Below are 16,691 nucleotides of genomic sequence, written 5' to 3'. Positions count from 1 at the left end.
GGGGAGCCTGGCAGACTACGGTCCATGGGATCACAGTCAGACATAATTGAAGCAATTTAGCATGCACACACACACACTTATTATGAGCATTGGATGCATTATTTAATGTATATAGCATGGTCATAATTTTAAGTTATATTGTGTCATACATACATTTCACACATATATGTTTATTTATGAATGTACTTATCATCTTAAAAAATTACATAAAATGCAACTGCTTTGTCTACAACTACTTTGGTTTTCAATCCTCTACATCTGAATAAGAAAAATTTTAACTGTCCAATTCCATTTAAATTTAATCCAATCCAACGTCTTTAAAAGTATAATGTTTGTTTCTATAGTATAAAAGTCTCACCTGGTCTCCTCAATTTTGCCTCTCCCCTAGAGATGGTGTCCTTTCACACAGAGGTACCTGGGGGCAACTCCCACAACCTCACGGCAGCAGGGAGCCATCAGGGGTCTCGAGTATCATGTCCTCTGCCCCTTCTGGTTTCAGTGGAATTTCTTTATCCATCAGGATGCTGCTGAAAGCTCTCTACCCTAATGTTCAACTTCTTGAGGTCAGCTTATCCTATATAGGCTCAAAGGCAACGCAGCTCTACGACTTACTCCTCTTGACCTTGGTTCATTCTCAGGTTGGGATATGACTGCCCACATGTGTGCTTCCTCCCAGAGCCTCAGATGGAGAGTAGAGGGTGAAAGTGAACCTCCCCACTCTTGGTGTTCCTCTCACTTAAAGAATGCCCAGATCTAGATGGAGCCACAACCCAGAGAGGGGAAAATGTGGAGAGACATGTGCTCTCTTCACTCTGTTACTGTTCTCTTCTTCCCATAATTACCTTTTGTTTGAAAGCGGTGAGTTTTACCGCAGAGAGGGCCTGGCTGCTGTCACAGGTAGAAGGGGTAAGATCTCTCCATCACTGGTGAACTGCTAAGCTAAATCCTCCAAGCTTATAAGGCTTACTACACAATCCAAAAGTATAAGTTAGAATCAGAATTTATTAATATGTTCTATTTGTATTCCTCATATAACAAATTTTAGATTTATCCTGCACAGATAGAAACTTTCTTAAGACCAAGATAAAAGTCGTGAGTTCAGAGAAGCCTAAAAGAAAATTATTTAAAAATTATTAAAAATATATTTATCTAATTTAACCAACTCTCACATCAAACTTATAAGATCAGTGTTTTTATTAATCCTGTTTTAGAAAGGAGATGAATGATATGAAGTTTCTGTAGCACAAGTTATAAAATGACTTTATTGGGATTTCAGCCAATTCTATCTACCAAGTTCCTGCTAAAATGCTTTTTCTCGAAATTTTTGTGGTTAATCCTTACAAAGAGAAGAAAACGAAAGTCAAGGATTCCAACACAATATGTAATCCAGATGAATATAGATCGATTTAAAATCTATACATTAACCAGATCCCCAAAGCTAAATAATCTGAAATGGATTCAAGTCATGTATTGGTTAGGAATGATGTAAGAAAGTAGAACATATTTGCTGAGAGAAAGCTGGCGTTATTCTGGGCATGTGCTCAAGGGTTACGATCAACCCAAAAATCTGAGTAGCTTAACATAAGAAGTTTATTTTTCGTCCACATTACATCTCGCACTATGAGCTGGCCAGCTTTCTGCACCACACAGTCATTCGGAGACCCAGGCCAGCGGAGCTGCCGCCGTATTGGAGCTGCGCCAGCCTGAGCATGCAGCTTCCTCGGGTGTTCTGTTAGGGGAAAGGGCCACTTGCGAGGTGTTTCAAATAATACAGTTACACCCATTAGGATTTCGCTGGTCAGAAGTAGTCCCTCGGACCCATCTAATTGCGAGGTGAGGAGAAAAGGCAGGAGAGCAAACGGAATGTTTGAGCTGCTCTGCCGCGGCGCCCTGAACGTAATCCGCGTATCCAGCCTCCTGCCCCCTCCTGACTTCAGCTCTTTCATTTCCAAGGTTGCTTTTACATTCAGGATAAATATTATCATCCTTGTTTTAGAGACTGCTTTACATATCATGGTCAAGGAAGAATACTGCAAAATCTTTACAAATCTTTATTAAAGGCTAAGTTCTAAAATCATTGTAGGTAATATCGTGTGAGTGTTTTATAATGAAGCAGTGTTTATGGAATGAGAAGACGTCTATTCTTATACATGTCAGTGGTAAGGCGCCACACAAGTAGAAGGCTGGAGTCTGCTGATTGCATGGTTTCTATCCCCATAGCTTGCCCTTAACTTTAAACACACAACAGTGACTTCAGAGTTAAACATCTGAATGTGTTTCAATCGGCTTTTCAACTACAACTGACTGGGTTCTATTTACAAAATTCCTTATTACATTATGAGTCTCTAATAACAGAAGTTTGAGAATTTGAATATTAACACATGGAATTAAACCTCCTGAAAAAAGTTTCTTCAGAAGTTGAGGTTTAAAAAAAAAAAAAAAAGAAGTTGAGGTTTTAGGAAATGTAAGGAAGTAGCACCACCTGGTGGGTAAGAATGACAGAAGAATCTGGAAATTTGTTAGGAAGAAATGATAATTGCTATAAATATAATCATGTTCTCAAATAAAAGCCTTTAGAGAGCTCTGGAATTGAGACTTGAGGAATGAAATTCTCTTCTTAGGAAACAGACAAATAGAGAGTATATGACTTTAAAAAAAAATATCTCACCTTTTCATTTCTGACTGACAGCTACTCAGTGGACCTGGGGAAACCCAGGTCAATGAAAGTGCCCTATGGTAATGATGAAAGGGTGGTTTACAACTAACCCGACACTATTATCAGCAAAGAGCTGAGTGTCTTGGAAAGCTTAGAAAGTTTACACATGCTAGACCAAGGCACTGCCCACGGGCTCCAACTCACCTAGTACCTGAGTCAGCAGGAGGTCCGTCTTCACATCTGTTTATTGGTCAGTATCGGAAATTAATAGTGAGATTTTTTTGACAAAGGCAAGAACAATAAAAGTTTTCAGTGTTCAAGTATCTGTGCCCCATTTATTTAGCTGACATTTTCTCACAGTGTGAAGATTGCGTTTTTAACCTGAAACAAATATTTCTGCCAGATATTTCTCCAGCAAAGATAGATTTGTTTGGGATCAGTAAAGAATCCCAATTCAGGGTCTGCAACCAGGTCAAGCCACTAGAGGGGCAAAGGAAGCTGGGAGGGCTCTAGTAAACAAAGAGTCCATGACTTTTCATTGGCTGAGTCCTTGCCAGGAAAGAAGAGGAGTCTTCTCTCGTTGTAGTACAAGCTGAAATGGCTCCCACCATAGTGCAATACCATGACTCTCCTTGGTAATTATTGTACATTCCCCTAATTCTATTTCTGATTAAGCCAGGCGAGCTGATAATCATGTAGACTACATTAATAGTAAGCTCTCAAGTCCTGAGGAGCTCTATTTAACAATAGTGACCAAGAGATATTTGGATCTCAGATTTTATCACTGTAAAATCAGTTTGCTTGGCATAAAGATAAATATGCTTTATAGTCATCTGTCTAGCAAATACATCAAATTGTTCTTAAGCGAAGAATACAGAAGGGGACTTCTATTTGCTGAGAGCTTACTATGTTGCACATGCTAGTTGCTATAAGGAATATTTTGGACCAGGTCAAGGTTCAGCATGTCATAAGGTCCTCTATGTGTGGCTGGTAGCAAAACTTCTCAGAAAATGTCCCAGGGGGGTTGTGACCATTGCAGAATGCTCTTAAGGACTGATACAGATGCCCTGAGACACATTTTGTTTTGCACGGGTCCAGGATATCTATAGGTGAGAACTTAAACCTGGTCCACATATTGTGCTCGGGCATCCAAACCAGCCTAAGGGGCTGGGACTACTTGAAGAAGGCTGGCCTGGAGAAAGGGACCTCAGAAGCTATAAGAAGATATGGAAGAGCAACTCTAAGCTGGTAACTTGTCTGAATGTCAAAGGGAGGCAGGATGTGGCAGCAGGAGGCTGCACATGACCTTCCCTGATATTGCTCCTCATCAAGTGTGAGTGTGCTATGGCTGGGACCTACCTGAAGACCTGGTTCGAGGGAACTTCCTTGAAATATCTTTCATCATGAGAACCGACAGGAATTTTTCTACTGTTCAGAGAGGGAAACATGAAAACAGCAGCCTGGGACTAAACAGAGGATGTGAGGACAAAGTGACTGCAGGCAAACCTTACCCACAGGGCCCCATACAAAATTAAGTTAATGGGAAGAGCTGTCACCAAAAACCTAACTTTTTTATTAGTTTAGCAGCTATAGACTCGAAGCCTTGAGATTTGGGATATTATCAGAAATGTGAAATACTTATATGTCCTGTCAGCTGAAGTCTAAGGCTATAGATTAGGTTCATTTAACCAATATAATTAATTTTACATTAAAAAAAATGAGGCTGCATGAAATAAGTCATCTAAGTACACAGAGATAGTAAGAAGCAGAGCCAGGATCAACACCTGAGCTGTGTGACTGCAAAAACCAGGATCGTTCCTTATATCCTTTGCTTCATGAGACACAGAAGGTTTGGTGGAGCATAATCAACATGCATTATAGTCTTCCAAATAACACTGACAAAAAGCAACGTATGTTGAGCAACTACTCAATGCCTGTGCAGCAATGTGATTACTGAATAATTAATATATTGACTTTACTGGGTTTTCACCAAAGAACAATGCCAAGGCTCTATGCCTCTGAAATTCAGATTTCTTTTAGCCTCAGAGTGAGAGTATAGGACTCATTCCAAAGTCCTCAGCCAAAATAGGGATTAAACTGGACTGTCCCAAAGGAGATGAAAATGGAGGCTTTGGGAGAGTGGTTCAACTCTGGAAGTGGTTCCTGAAACATGGGGAGGATTGTAGATTTCTTCAAGTGCCTAGACTCAGCATTCTAGAGACAACAAGCCCTTGTATGAGAATGGATGTTTGAATACCTGTGAGAATTATCTTTAAATGTTGCATCTTGAGTACCTCCAGTAGGACATTTTTGGCAAGGAAGTCAGCAGAAAGGAATACTTGCAAGTATTAGTATATATTGGTTAGCTCACCCAAGGAGGCCCCTTTCAGTTTATGGCATAGAAGCAGTGCCCAACTATTGTGGAGCATTTAAAAGACTGAGCTGCTATCCATTTCTTTGAAGATTGTACCCCAGTGTATAGCAAGCAGATGGAGCCAATGGGGAAAATAGTCATCCCTATTGACCCAGAGCCAGACCCTTCCCCATTTTCCTAGGAATATTTAAGCCCCAGGGATTTTGTAAGCATCAGTGAAGATAACCTCATCTAATCACTTAAATTGGATTCAGTAAGTTGATCTTGATAAATTGTGATTTGGAGAAGGCTTTATTTACAAAAAGAGAATCATGACGTCTCTTGCACCTTGATTGTTATGGAACTAGTCATATCCACTATACATATGGTAGGCTTCCCAGGTAGAACTAGTGGTAAAGAACCTTCCGGCCAATGCAGGAGATGTAAGAGATGTGGGTTTGATCCCTGGTCCTGGAACATCATTGGAAGGACTGATGCTGAAGCTGAAGCTCCAATACTCTGGCCACTTGATGCGAAGAACTGACTCATTGGAAAAGACCCTGATGCCAGGAAAGATTGAAGGCAGGAGGAGAAAGGGACAACAGAGGTTGAGACGGTTGGATGGCATCACCGACTCAATGGACATGAGTTTGAGCAAGCTCTGGGACTTGGTGATAGACAGGGAAGCTTGACGTGCTATAGTCCATGAGGTCACAAAGGGTCAGACATGAGTGAGCGACTGAACTGAACTGATACATATAGTAACTCACTTTCTATTCACACAACACATTCTTAAGGTTCTAGTATCTTCCTCCTTTTTAAAGATAAATTAGACCTTAAAGAAGTTGAGCAACTTGCCCTTGTTCACACAACTCTTGAGCCTTTCTTAATATAGATAATTTAGGCTTTTTTTTTGACTTGCCAGCCTTATAAAAGGCACTGCAATACAGCTTCTTCCACATGCCTTGAAAATTTTAATCAAGGAGTCAGTCACCGCAAGCTATATAAACAAATGGTTATACAGCATTAATAGGATTTGTAGAAGAATTAATTCTTTAAAAATGTTTATTGATAGTCAATTATATATAACAGGGCGTAACAGGGTTATCTGTAATAAGGCAAGTCTTAGAATTTAGTTGGAGACAGAATACATATCAATAAAAGTACAGTTAACTAAGTGTATGAAGTGTTACAGATAATAAGTACTATAGGAATTTGGATTGGAAAAGTAATAGATGGTGCAATGAAAAGATTAGATGAGTCAACAAAAACAAGACCAGGAGCTGACTGTGGCTCAGATCATGAACTCCTTATTACCAAATTCAGACTCAAATTGAAGAAAGTAGGGAAAACCACTAGACCATTCAGGTATGACCCAAATCAATCCCTTATGATTATACAGTGGAAGTGAGAAATAGAATTAAGGGCCTAGATCTGATAGATAGAGTGCCTGATGAACTATGGAATGAGGTTCGTGACATTGTACAGGAGACAGGGATCAAGACCATCCCCATGGAAAAGAAATGCAAAAAGGCAAAATGGCTCTCTGGGGAGGCCTCACTAATAGCTGTGAAAAGAAGAGAGGTGAAAAGCAAAGGAGAAAAGGAAAGATATAAGCATATGAATGCAGAGTTCCAAAGAATAGCAAGAAGAGATAAGAAAGCCTTCTTCAGCGATCAATGCAAAGAAATAGAGGAAAACAACAGAATGGGAAAGACCAGAGATCTCTTCAAGAAAATTAGAGATACCAAGGGAACATTTCATGCAAAGATGGGCTCGATAAAGGACAGAAATGGTATGGACCTAACAGAAGGAGAAGATATTAAGAAGAGGTGGCAAGAATACACAGAAGAACTGTACAAAAAAGATCCTCATGACCCAGATAATCATGACGGTATGATCACTAATCTAGAGCCAGACATCTTGGAATGTGAAGCCCAGTGGGCCTTAGAAAGCATCACTACAAACAAAGCTAGTGGAGGTGATGGAATTACAGTAGAGCTGTTTCAAATCCTAAAAGATGATGCTGTGAAAGTGCCACACTCAATATGCCAGCAAATTTGGAAAACTCAGCAATGGCCACAGGACTGGAAAAGGTCAGTTTTCATTCCAATTCCAAAGAAAGGCAATGCCAAAGAATGCTCAAACTACCACACAGTTGCACTCATCTCACATGCTAGTAAAGTCATGCTCAAAATTCTCCAAGCCAGGCTTCAGCAATAAGTGAACTGTGAACTTCCTGATGTTCAAGCTGGTTTTAGAAAAGGCAGAGGAATCAGAAATCAAATTGCCAACATCCGCTGGATCATGGAAGAAGCCAGAGTTCCAGAAAAACATCTATTTCTGCTTTATTGACTATGCCAAAGCCTTTGACTGTGTGGATCACAATCAACTGTGGAAAATTCTGAAAGAGATGGGAATACCAGACTGCCTGACCTGCCTCTTGAGAAATCTGTATGCAGGTCAGGAAGCAACAGTTAGAACTGGAGATGGAACAACAGAATGGTTCCAAATAGGAAAAGGAGTATGTCAAGGCTGTATATTGTCACCCTGCTTATTTAACTTATATGCAGAGTACATCATGAGAAACGCTGGACTGGAAGAAACACAAGCTGGAATCAAGACTGCAGGGAGAAATATGAATAACCTCAGATATGCAGATGACACCAGCCTCATGGCAGAAAGTGAAGAGGAACTAAAAAGCCTCTTGATGAAAGTGAAAGAGGGGAGTGAAAAAGTTGGCTTAAAGCTCAACATTCAGAAAACGAAGATCATGGCATCCGGTCCCATCACTTCATGGGAAATAGATGGGGAAACAGTGGAAACAGTGTCAGACTTTATTTTGGGGGGGCTCCAAAATCACTGCAGATGGTGATTGTAGCCATGAAATTAAAAGACGCTTACTCCTTGGAAGAAAAGTTATGACCAACCTAGATAGCATATTCAAAAGCAGAGACATTACTTTGCTGGCTAAGGTCTGTCTAGTCAAGGCTATGGTTTTTCCAGTAGTCACGTATGGATGTGAGAGTTGGACTGTGAAGAAGGCTGAGTGCCGAAGAATTGATGCTTTGGAACTGTGGTGTTGGAGAAGACTCTTGAGAGTCCCTTGGACTGCAAGGAGATCCAACCAGTCCATTCTGAGCCCTGGGATTTCTTTGGAAGGAATGATGCTAAAGCTGAAATTCAAATACTTTGGCCACCTCATGCGAAGAGTTGACTCATTGGAAAAGTCTCTGATGCTGGACGACCAAGGATGAGATGGCTGGATGGCATCACTGACTCGATGGATGTGAGTCTGAGTGAACTCCGGGAGTTGGTGAGGGACAGGGAGGCTTGGTGTGCTGCGATTCATGGGGTCTCAAAGAGTGGGACACGACTGAGCGACTGAACTGGAACTGAAGGTATCAGTTCCCTTCTGACACCAACTGTGCCACTTTTAGCTCCTTAACCTTCAAGATTCTGAATTTCTCCGGGCCTCAGATTTGTCATTTAGAAATTGTTGATAGCAACATGTTCCATGATTTCCTCATAGGGTTTTTAACATCATATGTGAAAAAATGCTTACAAAACTATGATGAACTATAAAGATACTATTTCTCTCTTTTTATTACTGACAGGTTTTCATGATTCGTGGTAACTATTCATATGAAGATACTTTCATGTGTCAACTTGGCTATAATGCCCAGCTGTTTTATCAAATATCAGTTTAGATGTTGCTATTAATTATTTTGTTTAAATTTTTTACGTTATTATTTAAATCAGTAGACTTTAAGTAAAGCAGATTACTCTGCACAATGTTGCCAGGCTTCATCCAATCAGTAGAAGAACTCAGGAGAAAAACTGAAGTTCCCTGAAAAAAGAAGGAAGTTTGCTTCCAGGCTGACTTCAGACTCAAGGCTACAACAGCAACTCCTACTGAAATATCCAGCTTATTGGCCAGCTCTCTAAATATCAGACTTGCCACCCCCTGCAATTGTATGAGACAAGTCTTAAAAAAGCTCTCTCCCAAATCAATATGAAATGAATATATATATGTATATGTACATATGTATATATGTGTGTGAGTATACATAAATAAACAGTCTTCCAATGGTGTCCATGGGAGATTGGTTCCAGAAGCCACCATTGATACCAAATCCATGGATACTCAAGTCCCTTATGTAAAATGACATAGTATTAATACAGTGAATACTGTTGGTGCTCCTTATCTGCAGATATGGAGACCTCGCCATATGAGTATATGTACATCATTGAATATGCACACATGTACACACACACGCATCCTCTTGGTTCTGCTTCTCTGGAGAATATTGACTAATATAATAACTGTTCTGAATGAAGAACTTACTTTGGCAAGAAAAACGTGTAAAGCAATCAAAGAAAATTCAGAAAATACTATTTTATTCTTAACATATTTTCTGTTGGTCGATTTTTAAATATATATGAAATAGTAATTAATGAGTATATTTCATGATAATGCCTTTCATTATTTAATGAAATATTTACACACATTTAATATATCCGAGTAGGACGTATGATGAAATACAAATGTTTGCTGTTGGGGGAGCTGATTCGCCTGTTGTGGCCTGAATGTGTGCCGTTGCTCAAGGCACTCCTTGCATTTGAAATACCCTCCCTCCTAGTCAATCCTCTATGTAAATAGTATGCAACCCATTTTTCTAAGGCACAGTTTAATGACTCCTCTAAGGGGAAATGCCCAATTGCTTTAGCTGAAAGTTGGCACTACCTCTTTGACCCTGTTCCTCTTACAGTATTCATCACTTTATGTTCTGAAGTACAGTTATTTGTGTTTGTGTTTTTTCCACCTCTGTAAATAGCAATTTTCTTGAGGACAGTAGTCACTGATAAATCATAGTTGTCATCCGGGCCTGCAGCAGCTCCTTGCCTAAGATATCCTGATAAATACATACTGCATAAATTAACCTTCATGGGTCATTTTGGTCTCTCGATAAGCTCTTTTCTCTAATTTGTCTATAACAAGTGGCATAAGGAGTTTCCATCAGAGTGACTGTGATCACTCATATGTGGCAGAGCTCCAGTGGTGAGTATTTATTTATTAGGTAGTGAAAGAATGAAAAGCAGCATCATGGGGCTTTAGATGCAAGGTTGAAAGTTAACTTAAATGACATTTTAAATGAGGGAATTTTATGAACAGAGGTAGCTGAAAGCACACAGGCTTTGAAGTGAACTCTGGTGACTTCACAATAACCAAGGTACTTCCTTGTTGTCCCATGTTTTTGATATTCATCAGTGATATAAACTCACTGCTAAATAGGTAACAAAAGCAAACCACAAGTATCCATGTATACGTCAAATATTTCACTTTCAAAGATATTTCTGTGTCCTCAATGAACAGTGTGTATTTTCTATCTGAATTTAGAACTCTTTATTAACTTTTCTCATTGTTGTCACTCAGTCACTCTTTAGACCCCATGGACTGCAGCCTACCAGGCTTCCCTGTCCTTCACTATCCCCTGGAGTTTGCTCCAACTCATGTCCATTGAGTCAATGGAGCCAACTCAATGTCCATCCAACTATCTCATTCTCTGTTAACTCCTTCTCCTCCTGCTCTCAGTTTTTCCCAGCATCAGGGTCTTTTCTAATGAGTTGATTCTTTGCCTCAGGTGGCCAAAGTATTATAGCTCAGCATCAGTCCTTCCAATGAATTTGTTGTTGTTCAGTGGCTAAGTTGTGTTTGACTCTTCATGACCCCATGGACTTCATCATGCAAGTTTCCCTGAACTGCACTATTTCCTGGAGTTTGCTCAGATCCATGTCCATTGAATCAGTGATGCTATCTAACCATCTCATCTTCTGCTGCTCTGTTCTCATTTTGCTTTTGATCTTTCCCAGCATCTGGGTCTTTTCCAATGAGTCAGCTCTTTGCATCAGGTGGTCAAAGTACATGAGCTTCAGCATCAGTCCCTCCGATGAATTTGTTGTTCAGTTGCTCAGTCATCTCTAACTCTGTGACCCCATGGACCGTAGCACGCCAGGCTTCCCTGTCCTTCACTATCTCCCAGAGTTGGCTCAAACTCATGCCCATTGAGTAGATGATGCTTTCCAACTATCTCATCCTCTGTTGTCCCCTTCTGCTCCTGCCCTCAAACTTTCCCAGCATCAGGGTCTTTTCCAATGAGTCAGTTTTTCACACCAGGTGGCCAAAGTATTGCAGCTTCAGTTTCAGCATCGGTTCTTTCAATGAATATTTAGGGTTGATTTCTTTTAGGATTGACTTGTCTGATCTCCTTGCAGTCCAAGGGACTCTCAAGAGTCTTCCCCAGCATCACAGGTCAAAAGCATCAATTCTCTGGCACTCAGACTTCTTTATAGTCCAACTATCACATCCATATAGGACTACTGGAAAAACCATAGCTTAGACTATATGGACCTTTGTTGGCAAAGTGATGTCTCTGCTTTTTAATACATTGTCTATGTTGGTCATAGCTTTTCTTCCAAAGAACAAGCATCTTTTAATTTCATGGCTACAGACACTGTTTGCAGTGGTTTTGAAGCCCAAGAAAATAACGTTTGTCACTGTTTCCATATTTTCCCCTAATTATTTGCCATAAAGTAATGGGACCAAATCCCATGATCTTAGTTTTTTGAATGTTGAATTTTAAGCCAGCTTTTTCACTCTCCTCTTTCACCCTCACCAAGAAGATCTTTAGTTCCTCTTTGTTTTCTGCCATAAGGCTGGTGTTATCTGCATATCTGACATTACTGATATTTCTCCCCACAATCTTGATTCCAATCGCTTGTGATTCATCCAGCCCGGTTTCGCATGATGTACTCTGCATAGGCAAGGTGACAATGTACAGCTTTGACATACTCCTTTCCTAATTTTGAACCAGTCTGTTGTTCCATGTCCAGTCTAACTGTTGCTTCTTGACCTGCATACAAGTTTTTCAGGAGACCAGTAAGGTGATCTGGTATTCCCATCTCTTTAAGAATTTTGCACAGTTTGTTGTGATCCTCACAGTCTAAGGCTTTAGCCTAGTCAATGAAGCAGTAGTAGTTGTTTTTCTGGAATTCCCTTGCTTTCAGAACAGAATATAAGCTATTAGAAATCCAAATTTAGTAGAACTTTTCAGCTAAGAGCTATAGGATTAGAAGTTGGCGAGTGGGAAACCCAACAAAGTATTTGTTGAAGAAAGAATGCTGCTGCTGCTTAGTTGCTTCAATCATGTCCAACTTTGTGCAACGCTATGGACTGTAGCCAGCCAGGTTCCTCTGTCCGTGCAATTCTCCAGGCAAGATTACTGGAGTGGGTTGCCATGCCCTCCTCCTCCAGGGGATCTTCCCAACCCAGGGATCAAACCCAGATCTCCTGCACTGCAGGCAAATTCTTTACCACTGAGCCACCAAGGAAGCCTCAAAGAGAGAATATGCATTATAATAATATAATAACAATAGGCAAATGAGAGAAACATCTGGAATTGGCCTTGGAAAGCATATCTTTGGAAGGAAGTAAAGACAGCTTTAGGAAGAGGAAAGTGATAAAAAATGAAACCTGAGCTAACAAAAGAGAGTGATAGAACATATCCAGAGAATAAAGCTCCTTGTGACCATGCTTTGCTTCCTATTCTTTGGTATGAAATAGAGTTTTAGTCTTGGCCTTGGCTTAAACTGTCTTAATTGAAGTTGTTTCTCCAATGAGTGATTACATTTTAAAACCTTGACTGGCATAAATCCATAACATATTATAGCCCCAACAATTGTATACTGTTAATTTCTCTCTTTACTTACAGGCTTGGTCTCTCTTTCCTATTCCTGCCCAACTAGCTTAGAAAACAAGATTGTTAAATACAGGCAATATCACCACTTGATTATTCTCTTTCTTCATTCTCAGTGTAACAATTCATTTTCTTTATCACTTGTAGCTTTGTTAATTCAAAAGAAATAAAAGACAAGAGCTTCCAGACAAAAGTATGTTCATTTTTCCGTGAAAAATTTACAAGTTTTCTGGTTAATATATACTTTGAATGGTAAATAAATGCTCTTTTTTTGTTTGTTTGTTTGTTTGTTTTTATTTGGTTTTGCCATACATTGACATGAATCCACCACGGGTGTACATGCATTCCAATGATCAGCTTCTGCCTTTAATGTTGCATTTTTGCAGTGGAAGTGTATTCTATTATACTATTATTGCATGCATTTCTATCACTCACTGTCATTGCCACCTTCAAGATAAACTTGTTTTCTTTGCTTATAAAACTATTATGTATCAGGAGTGTCAAGAAAGGCAAGTAAGATGGGACAGGGAGCTGGTACTTGGCAAAAGCTTTCCCAATGAAAATGGGAAAATTTTGAAGGAACTTACCTGGCTTTTTTTTTTTTTTTTCATTTTTCAGTCACTCAGTCATGTCTCTTTGTGACCCCATGAATTGCAGCACACCAGGCCTCCCTGTCCATCACCAACTCCTGGAGTTCACTCAGACTCATGTCCATCGAGTCAGTGATGCCATCCAGCCATCTCATCCTCTGTCGTCCCCTTCTCCTCCTGCCCCCAATCCCTCCCAGAATCAGAGTCTTTTCCAATGAGTCAACTCTTCGCATGATGTGGCCAAAGTATTGGAGTTTCAGCTTTAGCATCAATCTTTCCAAAGAACACCCAGGACTGATCTCCTTTAGGATGGACTGGTTGGATCTCCTTGCAGTCCAAGGGACTCTAGAGGAGAGCTTTACCATTGATATCTTGATGGATCAAAATAGAAGTCTCAGCCAGGATTTAAAAATTTTGCATTGGGAAAGCCAAGATTATTTAGAAGAAAAGGAGATAGATAACTACACAATATAAAGTAGTTTCTTAGAACTCTGAACAGTCTTATTTTAGATTTTCCCTCCCTTCCTTTCTCTCTTCCCTTCCCCTCTATGTTTTTTTCCAAAATTTAGACAACAAATATTTTATTGAGAATCTGTGCTAGGCAATGGGGAATCATGTAACTGAAAAATTGAGATATATGGGATAGATTGTATGCACATTCAAATATCACTTGCCCACATGTTCATAAGAGTAAGGAATTCTATTTGCAGTGTAATTTCCCACTTACATTTTCCATATTTTAAGAAAAAAGAGTTGGGAGAACCCTAGAGAAAAGCAAAAATAACAATGAAAGGGAATCAAATAAGAACTTAATTTGCAATATTGTGGACAAAACCACACTTACAATTTGGAGGAAAAGTTAAAGAAATATTTTGAGCTTGAGCCAAAACTTATGGTTATTATAATTTTTCACCTTGATTTATAGAGAAAAAAGAAGGGCAAGTAGTCAACAAATTGCATTTAGAAATGTTAGGTAGGAAATTAGGCATGAGTAACAAGGCCTAGCCAAAAAGGATGTAAACCGATGTCTAAACTCCATCCTAGACATGCCCATAAACCAAGTCAACAGATACAGATAAGATGTTGAAAATTTTCTGACAGAAAAAAATCAATTAAGACATATATTGTCGAGGCTAACAAGAGATTGTAAAAGGACTGGAACCCAGCAGTTCTCAGCATGGGATAGATTCTTCAACTCGTAGCTACTGTTCACTCATCTGTCCTCCTATATAGCTTCTTTTTTTCACAATGCTTTTCCACATCTCTCTCTCCCATCTTCAAAACAGTTTGGTAGTCTACAAGTTTAAAAACTGGCATTCTAGCATAAAAATTACTATCTTTCATATTTTAATAATTAGAAACTAATATGATTCTTTCTCTAGACTTGTAAGTTTAAAAAATTTTGGAATTTCTCCCAAAACATTTCTGGGATACATACAGCCTACAGGGTATAACTTAATAGCCTAATTAGAAATTCTGCTAACAAAGAAATTATGCCCCAAATCCACCACTATATATTTGAAGAATTACAATGCAGATTCTTTATGGACTGAGCTATGTAAGGGAAGTACTTGAAGAATTACATAGGATGCCAAAAATGAAGGACAGTTTCAAAGTAGCAGGCTTAGATGCAACAAAGTAAAAATAACACTTCAACTCAACAGCTTATTCCCTTAGCTAAGTGAAGGCAGAGCAGACCACAGGAAATGATGGTCAATGACAAAACAAATAGTATTTGAGTAACAACTCTGCACTGGTAATTTACACATGCAACCTTGGTGAATTTTCTAACTTTCAAGTAGGATTAATGATTTCTATTTCTTTATTAAATAAAAATTATTTTCATGTTATGGATAAGGAAGCAAACTTAGAAAAGCAACTTGGCCAAACCCATAAGGTTAAAGTGGAAGAACCAGAACTCCCATTTAGGACTATCTGAAATCTATGTTTTTGTCACTATCCTGGTTCACAGGTTTGAAACTATTAGAGCTCTAATCTCTACTTCTCAGGAATTTACAATGCTTTCCACTCTCAATGTGGCTTTAATTCACAGGAACCTCACTTTTGATACTAGAGGCAAACTGATTCAGCTTCTAAGTTTATCTTGTTAGTTCTGAAATTCAGGGTCAACTCCTGGTTTATATTTCTAATATTTCCCTTCTAAACCTGATTATTTTATAAAAAGTTTGCTTGCTTTTGATATTCTGGTGGCTCAGAGGTTAAAGCGTCTGCCTGCAATGCAGGAGACCTGGGTTCAATCCCTGGGTTGGGAAGATCCCCTGGAGAAGGAAATGACAACCCACTCCAGTATTCTTGCCTGGAGAATCCCATGGATGGAGGAGCCTGGTGGGCTACAGTCCACAGGGTCGCAAAGAGTCGGACACGACTTGCTTGCTTTTAAAAAATCACTTTTTAACCTAACATTATTAATGAAGTTTAACCCAAATTTCATGTGAAAATTCCTAAGACTATATGATCTCGTTTTCTTTTGTAGATTTATTACTGCTTAGCTAATATCATTATGAGCAGCTTTAATTTTTTGTAACATTTCTTTTTGCTTGTGGCCAGACTTTCAGGCTGTGTGGGATCTCAGTTCCCCCACCAGAAACTGAACCCAGGCCTACATAGTGAAAGTCAGAATCCTAACCAGTAGGCCACCAGGGAACTCCAGATTTTTAACGATATTTTTAAAGAAAGTGAAAGTGAAAGTCCTCAGTTGTGTCCCACTCTTTGAGACCCCATGGACTATACAGTCCGTGTAATTCTCCAGGCCAGAATACTGGAGTGGGTAGCCTTTCTCTTCTCCAGGGGATCTTCCCAACCCAGGGATGGAACCCAGGTCTCCCATATCGCCGGTGGATCTCCGACATCGCAGGTGGATTCTTTACTAGCTGAGCCACAAGGGAAGCCCAAGAAAACTGGAGTCGGTAGCCTATCTCTTCTCCAGGGGATCTTCCGGACCCAGGGATTGAACCCAGGTCTCCTGCATTGCAGGCAGATTCTTTACCAACTGAGCTATGAAGGAAATCTCATATTTTTAGAGTGGTTTAGCAATCTCTTTAGTACATTCATAATTTATACTATGAGCTTTCAGAAATGTTAAAATCAAATCGTTCTACCAAATTTTATTTGGCATAGATGTCTTAAGTTTAATATAGGGAACTTGTTTATTGAAATGAAATCATCGTCAAGCATAATAAAGTTTATGCAACAAACGCTAACTTGTTTAAAGTGGAGATGCTTACTCTGTAATTCACAGCCGTGGTTATTATATTATTTCCATACTCCAAAACTTCATTTTAAGGCAGTTGTCTAGTGTTTAATTAACTGAACAG

The sequence above is a fragment of the Oryx dammah genome, unplaced genomic scaffold (assembly GCF_014754425.2).
Source record: "Oryx dammah isolate SB20612 unplaced genomic scaffold, SCBI_Odam_1.1 HiC_scaffold_18, whole genome shotgun sequence".
NCBI lineage: Eukaryota > Metazoa > Chordata > Mammalia > Artiodactyla > Bovidae > Oryx > Oryx dammah.
Note: the sequence above shows the minus strand (reverse complement) of the source record.